This window comes from Erinaceus europaeus, chromosome 2, assembly GCF_950295315.1.
Source record: "Erinaceus europaeus chromosome 2, mEriEur2.1, whole genome shotgun sequence".
Classification (NCBI taxonomy): Eukaryota; Metazoa; Chordata; class Mammalia; order Eulipotyphla; family Erinaceidae; genus Erinaceus; species Erinaceus europaeus.
Genome location: NC_080163.1, coordinates 99,592,343 through 99,606,193, shown reverse-complemented (window position 1 = coordinate 99,606,193; position 13,851 = coordinate 99,592,343). Strand labels below are relative to the sequence as shown.

Here is a 13,851-nt window from a genome sequence, read left to right as displayed (position 1 = left end):
AATTGGAGTTGAGGTCAGTACACTTGAGACTCTTGACTTTCAGGGCCTTCTGTTCTATAGACAGACTTCTGCAAGTACATTCCAAGTAACAGAAACAAATGCCAGCAAACCTCGCTCAATTTTCATGAAAAGTTTTAACATGAAACACCCTAATTGCCAATGCCTTAAACTTCCATGAACACATGGCTAGTTGTAATAAAACTATGTGTGACTATAACTGTGGGGAGATGGATTATGTATGAAATTGTTCTAATAGTAGTCCTTCTTCACAGTGCATATCAGATTTTCTTCCCAGCAGCTGTTGTCCTCAGATTGGTTGCTTATTTCATGCCTTGTGTGGAATTGTGATTCTCTTTGAATGTTAAGCTTGGCAATTGGGTGAGGAAGAATGCTATGTGAAGAAAGAGACAAACAAGAAAACAAAAGGGTGAGAAAAATGCCACTTCATAAGAATAGTAAATATTAGGACCAGACAGATAGCTCAGTGGTAAAATACAAGACTTTTATGCATCAGGCCTCATGTCAGATCTCTAGTACAACCATCTCTTTTTCTTTGTCTCTCTATCACCTATCTATCTATCTATCTATCTATCTATCTGTCTATCCATCTATCTCTATTTCTCAGAGAAATTTTTATCTTTTCACTGCAAGGAACACCCAGGGTCACTTGACACATATTCATAGTTTGTATTTCTACTCAGGCACTGCTGGAGTCCTATAAGCATATTTTCTCATCTCCACTGTGCATACTTGAGCTCTAAGAGAAAGTTCCTTGAACATCTTGGATTCTCTATTTGCTCCATAGAGGTGAATAGTATAACATCCACAGAAATAGGAGAACTAAAGACTCTAACTGAGATCAGTAGCAGATTTAGGTAGTGAGGGTAGGTATGGACCTCTCCCTTCCCACACACACATTTCATGAAAAGATTAGGATAAGGAGAGTCAATTCCTTTTCTTATATTGAGGTGTTATTTTCAGTTAATCATCTTGATTTACACATTTAAAGATTGATCACACACACACACACACACAGAGAGAGAGAGTAAGGGAGAGATACCAGAGCATCACTCTGGCACATAAAGCACTGGGGACAAAACCAGGAGCTTCAGGCAGGCAAGTCCAGTGCTCTACCGCTAAGTTGCTACCCCCCCACCTCCCAGATACCTTTTTTCTCTATTTTAAAATTTTGTTTGTAATGTAAACTATATACACTCACTCAAATTTAAATTAGTAGGTCATATTTTAGAGTGCTAATTGCCAGATAGTAAGTAACAATTTTGGTATTTTGTGTTCAAAATATAAGTAGCTGTGAATGTTGTTGTATGCTTTACATTGGTTTGTTCTAGCTCTCCCCCGCCAAGAGAATGGGATCATTCCTGCTAGTTTCGCGGGCCTGCTTGGCCCCGCCCCTAGGAACCCCACGAGAGTTCCAGAGTTGGAGAGTTAGGGAGAGTGCTTGCGCCGCTGCAAAGAGACAGCAGAGTTCTGTTTGGTGATTAGTTTGGTTTAGTTTATGAATCGTTGTTCCTGAATAAAGAAATACAGCTTCCCTGCCCAGCCATATGTCTCTGGTCGTCCCTGTTTCCCCCCCCTTGAAGCTAGCCTGGCCAGCTAGAGCCCTCCGAATTTTAACAACAAATGGCGCCCACGTGGACCTGACCTACGCATCTCTCAGATAAGTAAAGACAATTCGGCTACCTATGTACTATGGCCTTCTCTTCTGCTTGTGAAGAGATCTCCAAAGGCCTCTGCTCTTTCTTCACGAGACTGTTTTGCTGTTTCTGGAACATTTATCTCTGGACCACTCTGTGGTTTCCACTCGCTCAGGCGAACTCAGAACAGCCAGCGGGAATAGCCAGCGGGCAGGAGGTGAGGCGCGGAGCTGCGGTTTCCACCTGCCGGCTGCGCCCAGACAACCCCGCGCACCATGCCCGCAGTCCCGCAGCCCGCAGGAGGCTGACGCCAGCACGCAGGAGCCCGATGCCAGCACGCAGGAGCCCAATGCCAGCACACAGGCCAGCCCACAGGAGCCGGCTCTCCACCGCGTGGCGCAGGGCACTGGATGTGGGATCCCTCCACGCTGCTCGGCCACTGCAAGCAGGGCAGCAGACATGGCAGGGCCATGGGGCAGGGCCGTGGCAGCCTATCATGGCTGCCACCCTTGGGCACCTAGGCCCACGCCTTCTACAAAGCTGGCCCGCCCGCCCTCTTGCTATGAATTCTGGAACGATCCTGACCTCCCGGACCCCCGGGCTCCCTGCTGAAACTGGGCACACGAGATCTCCAGCTGCCGGTCCGGTCTGAAGGCAGACAAGCTGGAGTACACAGAGATTTGTGCAGAGATCGCAACCTGCAATTCCTAGAAGTGAAGCTGCCCAAGAGACCACCACTAGACAATGCACCCCCCCAACAACTAAGACAGTACAGATTTAAATTCGTGTTTAAAATGACATGTCTTCGTAACAAAGGTTTCTCTCCTTGTGTATTAATGACCATGTTTATGTGTATGTTTAAAGTTTGGTAAACAGTAACTTTAAGGCTAAATTCTTACTAGTCAAAGTTAAATGAAAAAGGTTTTCAACGTAATTCTCATAAAGATAAAATTAACTTACATTTAAAGTCTGAGACAAAAATTAGTTAACAATCAATATATTTTAACTAAGTTGGTCTAAACAAAAGGTTAAATAGACTTGTTGATATGTAAAACTCTCCATTACCTTCTCTATAAGAAATGGTAGATTGCACAATGGCTATGCTAATTATTCTCATGCCTGAGGTTTCCTTTCCTGAGAACACCTAGGGTGTGTCTCCATCTTGAATGGGTGTAACAAAAGGTTAAAAAGACGTTGTTGATATGTAAAAGTCTCAAATTCCTTCTCTATTATAAACGTTAGATTGTGCTTGGTTATGCTAATAACAAGTTTTGTTTCATAGTAAGTAAATTGCAGCCAGCTGCCTTTGGGACTCTAGGCCGTTCCCCACCCCCATACAAATGTCCGTTGAGACAAGTACGCCCCCCAGAGGCAAGAAATGTTTTTTTTAAGCTGATAAAGTTTTGCCCACAGAGGCAAAAAAGGCCCCCTCAGGCCTTCCCTTGGCAGCACACTGGTTCTTGTTACTTGCTTACATGTTTCTCCATGTTTGTGCCAGTTTCTTTTTTTAAAAAATGCCTGTACGATATAGGTTTCTGTTCACCCCACACCCTTGATACTATAGTCATTTAGTTACAAAGAAAAGGGGGAATTGTTGTATGCTTTACATTGGTTTGTTCTAGCTCTCCCCCGCCAAGAGAATTGGATCATACCTGCTAGTTTCGTGGGCCGCTTGGCCCCGCCCCTAGGAACCCCACGAGAGTTCCAGAGTTGAAGAGTTAGGGAGAGTGCTTGCGCCGCCGCAAAGAGACAGCAGAGTTCTGTTTGGTGATTAGTTTGGTTTAGTTTATGAATCGTTGTTCCTGAATAAAGAAATACAGCTTCCCTGCCCAGCCATATGTCTCTGGTCATCTCTGTTACCCGCCCGTGAAGCTAGCCCGGCCAGCTAGAGCCCTCCGAATTTTAACAACAGAATGTAAAAGTACTTTAGACATGATGCCCCAAACAACAATGAGTTAGTGCTTTAAAGTGTGAGGCTTGTATCACTCCAAATTTATACTTGAGAGAGCACTTCTCTCAACAAGATTCTGTCTTTAATTTTACTCTAGCTCTCCTTAATGTTTGAGTCTGGATAAAATATGGACATTATTAAAAAATATATAGATTATAACTTTCAAAGGCGAGGGGGAAATTAAATTGTAAATCAAAAGAACAAAGAAACATGGAGCACATAATGTAAAACTAAAGGGAAAATTAAATGTACAATGTTGAATAATTTAAATACTTGTAAGATGAGTTCTCCAGCTTAAAGATAACAGGTTTTTTCCTGGTTGTATTTTTGTAGTATCTAGCAATATTGTTTAAGGAATGACTCAGCCAGAACAGAAAGACTCAGGAAAGTTGAGAATAAAAGGATCAAGAAATATCTTCCCAAGAGAAATGCCACTAAATCAGTATGAAATAAAACTTTAAGGCAAATAATAATAATAATAATAATAAATGCCACTATATAACAATAAAAGTGTGACTTTATTAAGACACTATAATTTTATTCACCCAATAAATCAATTCTTTTTTTTTTTTTTTTACCAGAGCATTATTCAGCTCTGGTTTATGGTGGTGGGGGGGACTGAACCTGGGACTTTGGAGCCTCAGGCATGGGAGTCTGTTTGCATAACCATTATGCTATCTACCCCCTCTGCAATAAATTGATTCTCAATGCGACTCTGAAGTACTGACATGGCTACATAGAGAAAAGTATCAGGTATTAATATAATTTTAGTAAATTAAATAATTATATTATTATGATACATCGTGAAATTAGTAAATGTTTCTAATTTAATAAACATAGAGAAAAAAACCAAAGGAGGGAGTCAGGCAGTAGCACAGTGGGTTAAGCGCACTTGGAGCAAAGCACAAGGATTGATGTAAGGATCCCAGTTCGAGCCCCCGGCTCCCCACCTGCAGGGGAGTTGCTTCACAGGCTGTGAAGCAGGTCTGCAAGTGTCTGTCTTTCTCTCCCCCTCTCTGTCTTCCCCTCCTCTCTCCATTTCTCTCTGTCCTATCCAACAACGACAACATCAATAACAACACAATAATGACTACTACAACAATAACAAGGGGAACAAGAGAGAAATAAATAAATATAAAAAAAACCCAAAGGGTAGATCTACTTACTATATGACGATCTTTATCACCTGAAATTTGGGGCTCTTCCTACATTCTTTACATGAGAATTGAAACATTTACAAAAATTAATATATTCAGGAACAAAAAACATTATTCAGTCAATTTTAATGACTATTACTACACAGTCCAAAGGTCAACAATTACTTCAATCAATGATTAGAGAATACATTTTTTTAAACTTTATGTACCATATGTTCTCAACTCTGTTGTTATAGTATAAAGCAAATATAGGTGACATAGAAGAATGTGGGTTTGATTCTGCTCAAATAAAATTTTGTTTACCACAAAGCACAACAGGCCAAATTTGGTCCACAAATCATAGTTTCCTGAACCCTGGTAAAGAATATATTCACTAACCTGAGTAAAAATTAATGTAGACCATTTAAACAATGTAATTAGGAAAAAGCCTCTGTATTTATAAATTAAAAATATCTTCAAATAGTACATAGGTCAAGATATGAAAGTTACAAAAACAGCACAATTCCCTTTCAAAGACTGAGGGAAGAAAATAATAGAACTGCAAGTAGAAGCTAGTGAAGTAACTTATTATAAACCAATTATAAACAAAGTTAAAAAATGTTGCTTGGAAAGACTAATAAAAATGTGCCTCTGTTCAAGCAGAAGTGCAAATAAAGAATGATAGTAATTAAAAACAGCTTAAGAATGAGAGTCAGGTGGCAACGCAGTGGGTTATGCACATGTGGTGCAAAGCGCAAGTTGTGGCATAAGGATCCTGGTTCCTGCTCTGGGCTCCCCACCTGCAGGGAAGTCGCTTCACAGGCGGTGAAGTAGGTCTGCAGGTATCTATCTTTCTCTCCTCCTCTCTATCTTCCCCTCCTCTCTCCATTTCTTTCTGTCCTATCCAACAACAATGACATCAATAACTACAACAATAAAACAACAAGGGCAACAAAAGGGAATAAAAAAAACATTAAAAAAAAAAACCCAGCATAATAGCAGATGGTGCTGAATTTTTCCACAAGTGGCTATTATATAACAACTCAATGCCAATAATTTTGAATAGTCAAATGAAATGGATATCAAAGTTGAGTTTTTGAAGACATGGACAACTAAGCTATACAGCCCTAAAACATTGATATAATCATTAGTTTTAAAACATTATCTGAAAAATCTCTAAGACCAAATGATTTTAACTGAGACTTCTACTAAACATTACAGATAGAAATTGCTCTTGTAGGTAAGCCACAACAGTAGAAAAAATAAGGTATTTTTCCCACTCGTTTATAGAGTCAGTAACTCTTCCCTGTGTTGACTTTCTACAGTGTCACTATCTTTGCATAGGAAAAGTTTCCCAGAATTCCTCCTGCTGTGTTCTGGATTGGGACTGGACAGAAGCAAAATGTATACACAATTTAGAAGGCAGAGTGAAGAAGCCAGTGGATTTTAAGAAATATTTAATTAGCTTACTTTTATGGAATACAGAGAAATGGCGGGGAGAAGGGGGGGGAGGGAGAGAAAGGGAGAGAAATCATGACTTTGCTCCATCCTGGCATTCAGTAGTGTTAAGGAATCAAACCTAGGGCCTCAGGCTTGCAAGTTCTGTGTTCTGTTCCTGAAAGCTGCAGTCATTTTTTATTTATTTGACACCAGAACTAAAGCTGGGGTTTGGTGCTCACATGATGGATTTATCATTCCTAACAATTATTTTTTTCCTTTTTTCCTCTTTTTATTTAATAAGACAGATAAATCAAGAAATTAGAAGCAGAGCAGATAGGGAGCAAGAGAAAAAGAGAGACACCTGCAGATCAACTTCACTGTTGTGAAGCTTTCCCCCTGCAGGTGGGATCCAGGGTCTTGAAACAGGTTCTTGAGCATGGTAACATGTGCACTCAACCAGGTGGGCCATTGCCTGGCCCTTAGAAGCTGCACTGTTTACATTCTGAAGTCTGATGTGGGCAAAGCTGAGTTTGTTTGCACGTGTCATTCGTTACCTTGCAGCATCTAGAGCTATAGCCTCAATGGATTGCGCCCTTTGATCTATCAAAATCTTGTATCAAGTGTATGTGTGTGCACACTCCTATAGTGCAGTGCACCCATTTCTAGTATATCGCCTACATAAGATGGGAGGTGGTAAAAGAAAAACATGATTCCAGGTTTTCCTATAAGTTCTAGTATATCTTTGTTCTCCCCTACTTGGTAATCAGTTCTATTTTTTTTTCCAACTTCCTTGCTGAACTTATTGAGTCATTGTAGACTATTACACACTTTTACTTGAAGGTATGTATTTTCCCCTAATTTATGGATACATGTACATATGTGCTCTTTCCCTTGGGCCCCGGTATAGATCTAGCTTCTGTAGCTTTGTTAGGAAGTGCACCACCCAAAATGGAAGGTGTCCTATGAGCTAGGAAAGGTCTCACCAAAGTATTGGAGCATGTTGAGATGCTGGGCCTAGCCTTCCTGGACACAATTTGAAATGAAACATGTTGAGGTGGCTCTGGTTGCACTGATTTGGTTGAGCTCAGCAGGTGCAGTATCAAATGGTACTTTAAAGAGAAGCATGAAGGAAAATGTGCAAAACCCCAGAGTTTCCAAGACTGGGAGAAATATAAGTTTTGGGAACTTGATTTACTTTGAAAATCCATTGGTTAGGATTTAGTGTATGATATAAGACTTTAACTTAATTTATGACATTTAATGCTATTTACAAATAACTATATCTTAAGTACTGATACGAACTTTGCTTCTGGTCTCCTTGGTCTAAGATTATAAGTGATTTAATTTTTCAAAAACATTATTATTAGAAATGCATTAACAGTTTAAGCTTAGTGTTAAAATTCAATCAGGTTACCAATTTGAAATCGTAAGTGCTTAGATTAAAGGAATATATACTCGGAGCTGGAGTCTATGCATTAAAAAGCTTGAAACATTCAGTTTCTCCCCTCTCATATTGATTAATAGTTATTTATAAGACTTTAAGTTAATAGTAGTACCTATTAACACCATTCCTGTCACCAAAGGTCTGTGTCCCTAACCCCACCCCCACTACAATAGCTCTGAAAATCTACCCTCCCCCGCCCACCCACCCCCAGAGTTTTTTTCTTTGGTACAATGCTCCAAACTCAGTCAAATTTTGCTTTGTGTTTCCCTTTCTGTTCCCCCTTTTCAACTTATCTGTATAAGTGGGATCACTCCATACTCATCTTTCTCTTTCTGGCTTATCTCATTTACATAGTTCCTTCTAGCTCCATCCAAGAAGGCTGAAGAAGGTGGATTCATTATTCTTAACAGCTGAGTAGTACTCTATATATACCACAACTTCCTCAGCCATTCATCTGTTGTTGGACACCAGATAAAATGATAAAAATGGGTTGCTTCCAGGTTTTGGCTATTATGAATTGTCCTTCTGTGAACATATGTATACACGTATCTCTTTGGATGGATGTGTTTGACTCCTTAGGATAAATCCCTAGGAGAGGAATTACTAGATCATAAGGAAGGTCAATTTCTAGCCTTTTGACAGTTCTCCAGACTGCTCTCCACAGGGGTTGGACCAATTTACGTTCCCACCAGCAGTGCAAGAGGGAAAACCCCAAAATCCCTCCAACATTTGTTGCTGCTATTGTTTCTGATGTATATTCTTATGGGTGTGAGATAGTATCTTATTGTTGTATTTATTTGCATTTCTCTGACAATCAGTAACGTGGAATGATTTTCAAAAGTCCGTTGACCTTTTGTATCTCTTCTGTAGTGAACATTCTGCTCATATCTTCTCCCCTCTTTTGAATTGAGCCATTTCATAATAAATTCTTTTTGCCAACTGTCAGCCAGATAGTTCAACGTGCTTGAAAAAGACAGCATTCTCGCAGGCTTAGTCCTCAATTATAAAAGGTATTCTTGATATGAAAAATTTCTCATTCTATGGCATTCAGAGTGGTCAAACATTCATGGTTATATTACCCTTACTCAAAAGATCAGTATATGAAAAGGAAATAATAGACTGATTTTATTCATTAATATAAGCTGTAATACTATTAAGTAGTAAGATGTCATTAGACCAAATCCAGTGTGAGATATCCAAATAAAATTCATTATGATAGTGTTTCCTGTTTTACACACTGGCTGATATATTGAGCAGAAAGATGATAATCCTGTCAGATGAAGCCTTGCTTTTGAAGGAATACACAATCAAACCTGCAAAAGTTAGCTAGGAATTATTTTAAAGCAAATCTCAGGTAGCAAACAAATAAATGATTTAGATATTGACCCCAATGAATGATAGAACTATTGTAGTACAGTAAATACAGTAGCTTGCTAGGAATTTCACATATGAGGGTATTAGATAATGATAACTCAAGGGTTATGGTACTAGAAGTGAATTTAGACATAATCAAGGGAAATTTTAAAATGTCAGAATAAGGTAAGGAATCAGATCGTGAAAATTTCTACAACTACATTTGGAAGCCCTGAGGTAATTAAATAGCATTAGAAAGAATTTGTCATTATTGGGGGCTAGGCAGTAGTGCAGTGGGTTAAGCACATATGGATGGCGCAAAGAGCAAGGACTGGTTTAAGAATCCTGGTTCGAGCCCCTGGCTCCCCAGCTGCAGGGGGGGGGGGTTGCTTCACAGGCGGTGAAGCAGGTCTACAGGTGTCTTTCTCTCCTCCTCTCTGTCTTCCACCCTCTCTCTAGATTTCTCTCTGTCCTGTCCAACAACAACAGCTATAATAACAACAAGAGCAACAAGATATAAAAAAAAAAAGAATTTATCATTATCTAGGAATTGGTGCTTTTCCCAATGCAGCCATGACTTCCCAAGTTCATGTCCCAGCTCTGCACATGACAGAGTGATGCTCTGATTCTCTCTCTCGTTAATATATAAATAAATAAATCTTTAAAAAGTACCAAGGACTGGGCAAAAAAAATTGAATATATTGGTCAAATAGTGATGCACCTGGTTAGAAAAACATTACCAAGAACAAAATTCATTAATATTTCCAATACTAGTTTATAGACAAAAATTAATAAGAAATAAAAAATAATTGCTAAGCAATTTTCAGTATAAAATATGGTGCATTTTGCATATCTAGGGACTTGCAGCAACCAGGGAGGTAGATTCAGTGAGTAGAACATTTTTCTTGCATACATGAAATCACAGATTCAACCTCTGGCACCTCATATGTCAGAGTGGTACGATCTCATACACACGTGTACACACACACACACTAATTAGACAATGAAATTGTATAGTAAAAAAAGAATTTTTATTAATTTTATTGAATTATTAAGCTGGCAATTGCCTAGGGAAAACCCTTAGTTAAAATTCAACTTGAGTTGACTTTATTTCAGTCCATCGAACTTGCATTTTGTGCCTGGGCAAAAAAGGCTTCACCACTCTCAGCAAACCTTGCAGAACTTAGGGACTTTTGATGTCTGAAAGATTTTCATGCTTCCAAAGCTCTCAAACTTTCCTTAGCCATATGTGAAAATGACTGGTCTGACACAATAACAACCAGCATTTCATTCAAGCCTTTGCAGTCAGTAGACTCACTCATGACAAAATTAATATATTTTTGAGTCTATAGTTTTAGGCTATAGTTTTTGTTGCTTTATTTTCATGAGCTGATTTGATGGGGTTTTTTTTTTGCTTGTTTGTTTTATTTTGCTTATGAAGTGACAGTTAGATCGCAATGCCCAGAATTGTTTTATATATAACATAGTCACTGAGAGCAAAATGAACCATCAATATTCATGAGGTTTACTAATAACAGCAGTTCCTGTGAGCTATCTGTGAGTTATCTCTTTTGTTTGTTTCATTGATTGCTTTTTAATAGATACAGAGAGGCCAAGAAAGAGAGAGAGATAGAGAGAGAGAGAGAGAGGAGGTAACACTGAAGCTTTATTTGTTGCAGTGGGGCAGGGATCTAACCTGGATCACGCACATGCCGAAGGTGCACACTATCCATGTAAATATCTCACCATTTCAAGCTTCAGGTTGTTAACCTGCACTCCTGCACTTGTGAGTAATGTATTTGAATGTTAGCTTTTAAAAATGAAGATCAATTGAGGACTATGTAATGAGCATGTTTTAATTTGTGTATTGATTTATTTAATACAGAAATCTTTTCAGGGATTTCTGTATTAAATAAGTGCTTCTTTCATTTTCTAGATTAGGGAACAGGAAATAATCTTTCTCCAGGTAACAGCTTTAGAATTTGATTGAACTGGAATATAAACCTAGCCTTGTGCAAGTTAATTCTATTACAAAGTGGTTTTGTCACAGATGGAGGTGGCCTAGTGGTAGTGTACAGGATTTGCATGCCTAACATCCTAAATTTGATCCTCAGCACTGCATATGTCAGACTGCTATTTTGGTTTATCCCCCCCACACACACACACACAAACACACAAGTAAATCTTATTTAAAAGGTGTCTTGTAAAAAAAAATATTAATGTAGTCCTACTAAGATTTATTAATTCAAAATGTAGATGAATTAATGATGCAGTTGACATAAAAATAGTCACATCAGTCAAAGCTTCAGATATTTTTACTTTATCATGATTAGAAAAATAATTTAGAATTTTTTTCATGAAATCTATACTTTTTTCTAATTGTTTAGCAAAGATTGGAAGAAATACCAGATTTTGTTGTCGAAAACTGAACCTGTATCTTTGGGTAGATTTACTTTTCCACAATGACATTTGTCATTTTGCTAGCTTTCCATGAATTTTGGTTTAGAAATTATGCAAATACCTTCAAGGATACCATGCTAAGAGTAACAGTAACAAACGAATGTCATACTATTCAGCTATAAAAATGATGAATTCGCCTTCTTTTCCTCATCTTGGATGGAGCTTGAAGGAATTATGTTAAGTGAGATAAGCCAGAAAAAGAAGGATGAATATGAGATGATCTTACTCAGAGATAGAAGTTGAGAAATAGCAGAAGAGACACAAAGTAGATCTTGAGCTGGGTTTGATGTATTGCATCAAAGTAAAAGTCTCTGGGTGGTAGGGGGCTTTCAGGTCCTGGTTCATCATGGTGGAGGAAGACCTAGACTAGGGGTGAGAGTATCTTGCAGACAATTGAGACATTTCACACATGTATAGAAAATTGTATTTACTATAAACCATTAATTCCCCCCCCCGTAACTAAAAAAATATAGCACATGAAAATTTATCCTTTTTTCCAACTCTTTTGAACTTCATAAAAATTTTAGAGTGCTCTGATGTGTATGTGTGGTACCATCATGCTTTCTATTGGGAATCACTGTTTACAACTTAGTTTATTTAATTTTAATAAAAGCTATATGTAAACCAGATATTTTGTAGCAGGTCAGATATTTCAGACAGTTAGGTGGCTATCACAGCAATCTAGCTATAGGCATTTCTGAGTTTATCATGCTTCTAAGAATCTTTGATTCCCAGATTTATATAGGTTATATTGAGAGTCCTATTATTCTAAAATGCCTTGCTAGAAGATTCAAATAGGTAGGGACTGTCTCCTCATCTCTGTGTCCTCTGGATAGCAACATCTTATAGACATCTAAGAAATACTGAATGGGAAAATTAGTGAATATATGACATAATGGCCACCATTTATTTATATATTTCTATATATTTTAATTATACAACTGAAATTTAATATGCTTGATAGTTTATTCATAATTCAAGCATTTAGATATTTTGATCTAAAACTGTATTTTTCCTCTGCACATAGGGATTACTTTTGCCTTTAAAAATGATTTATAGTGGTGGGGCTATAGCTCAATGGTTTAAGTGCACATGGCGCAAAGCGCAAGTACTGGCATAAGGATCCAGGTTTAAGCCCCTGGCTCCCCACCTGCAGGGGGTCGCATCACAAGCTGTGAAGCAGGTCTGCAGGTGTCTATCTTTCTCTCACCCTCTCTGTCTTCCCCTCTTCTCTCCAGTTCTCTCTGTCCTATCCTACAAGGACAGCAATAATAACCACAACAATGATAAAAAACAGCGAGGACAACAAAGGGTAAAAAAAAATGTCCTCGAGGAGCAGTGGATTCGGATTCATATTCGTAGTGCAGGCACCGAACCCCAGCAATAAAATAACCTGGAGGCAATAAATAAATAAAATAAAATAATTTAAATGATTTACATTATTTACTGATGTGTAAATTAGTCCACAATCACAGCATCTTTAATTTTACACAAGATAATTTAAATGTGGCTCCTCCTCCTCCTCCTCCTCCTCCTCCCTCCTCCTTCTTCTTCTTCTTCTTTCTTTTCTCTTCTCCTCCCCCCTTATTGGTGGGGAGGAGTTAATGGATTACAGTATAGTTGTTGACACATAGGTCAATATCTCACCTCATGTGACAAAGTATCAGCAAAACAGTGTCATCTGAAGTAAACATTTTTTTTAAATATTTATTCCCTTTGTTGCCCTTGTTATTTTATTGTTGTAGTTATTAATGTTGTTGCAGTTGGATAAGACAGAGAGAAATGGAGAGAGGAGGGGAAGACAGGGAGAGAGAAAAACACCTTCAGACCTGCTTCACCGCCTGTGAAGCAACTCCCCTGCTGGTAGGAAGCAACTCCCTGCTGGTAGGGGGCTTGAACCGGGATCCTTATGTCTGTCCTTGTGCTTTGCACCACCTGCACTTAACCCACTGTGCTACTGCCCAACTCCCTAAAGTAAACATTTTGAAAAGATTTTACCTGTCAATATTAACAAACTGAGTATGATAGAAATCACCTTTATATAACAGCGAAAGGAGACATACTGTTCATTATTAATTAAATTTCTTGAACTTTAAAGACAGGAGCATTTTCCTGTACAAAAGATAATAGAATTAGGTACAAAAGAAATTTAAAGATTTCTATGAAATATTTTAGGCAAGTATATACTATTATTTAAAACTATATTTCACGCTTTTATATTATATTTATCTTTTTCAATCAAACCAAACAAATAGATACGAATAGAAGTGTTTCCTATACTATTTACTGTCAAAGCCTTATAACCACAAGTTAATAAATATTTTTCATCAGAGTGTTCAAACACTGCTATTTTCTGCATTTGAGATTTTCCTACTTTTTTGGTCTAAAGGCCTTTCATAACTGCTCAGCTCC

At 38.2% G+C, this 13,851-nt stretch overlaps 1 protein-coding gene across 3 annotated transcripts in view; it reads left to right on the top strand.

Moving 5' to 3' along the window:
• The window catches only part of ASB5 (ankyrin repeat and SOCS box containing 5), a 120,066-nt gene that overhangs the window by 71,820 nt on the left and 34,395 nt on the right, over positions 1-13,851 (top strand). The window lies entirely within an intron of this gene.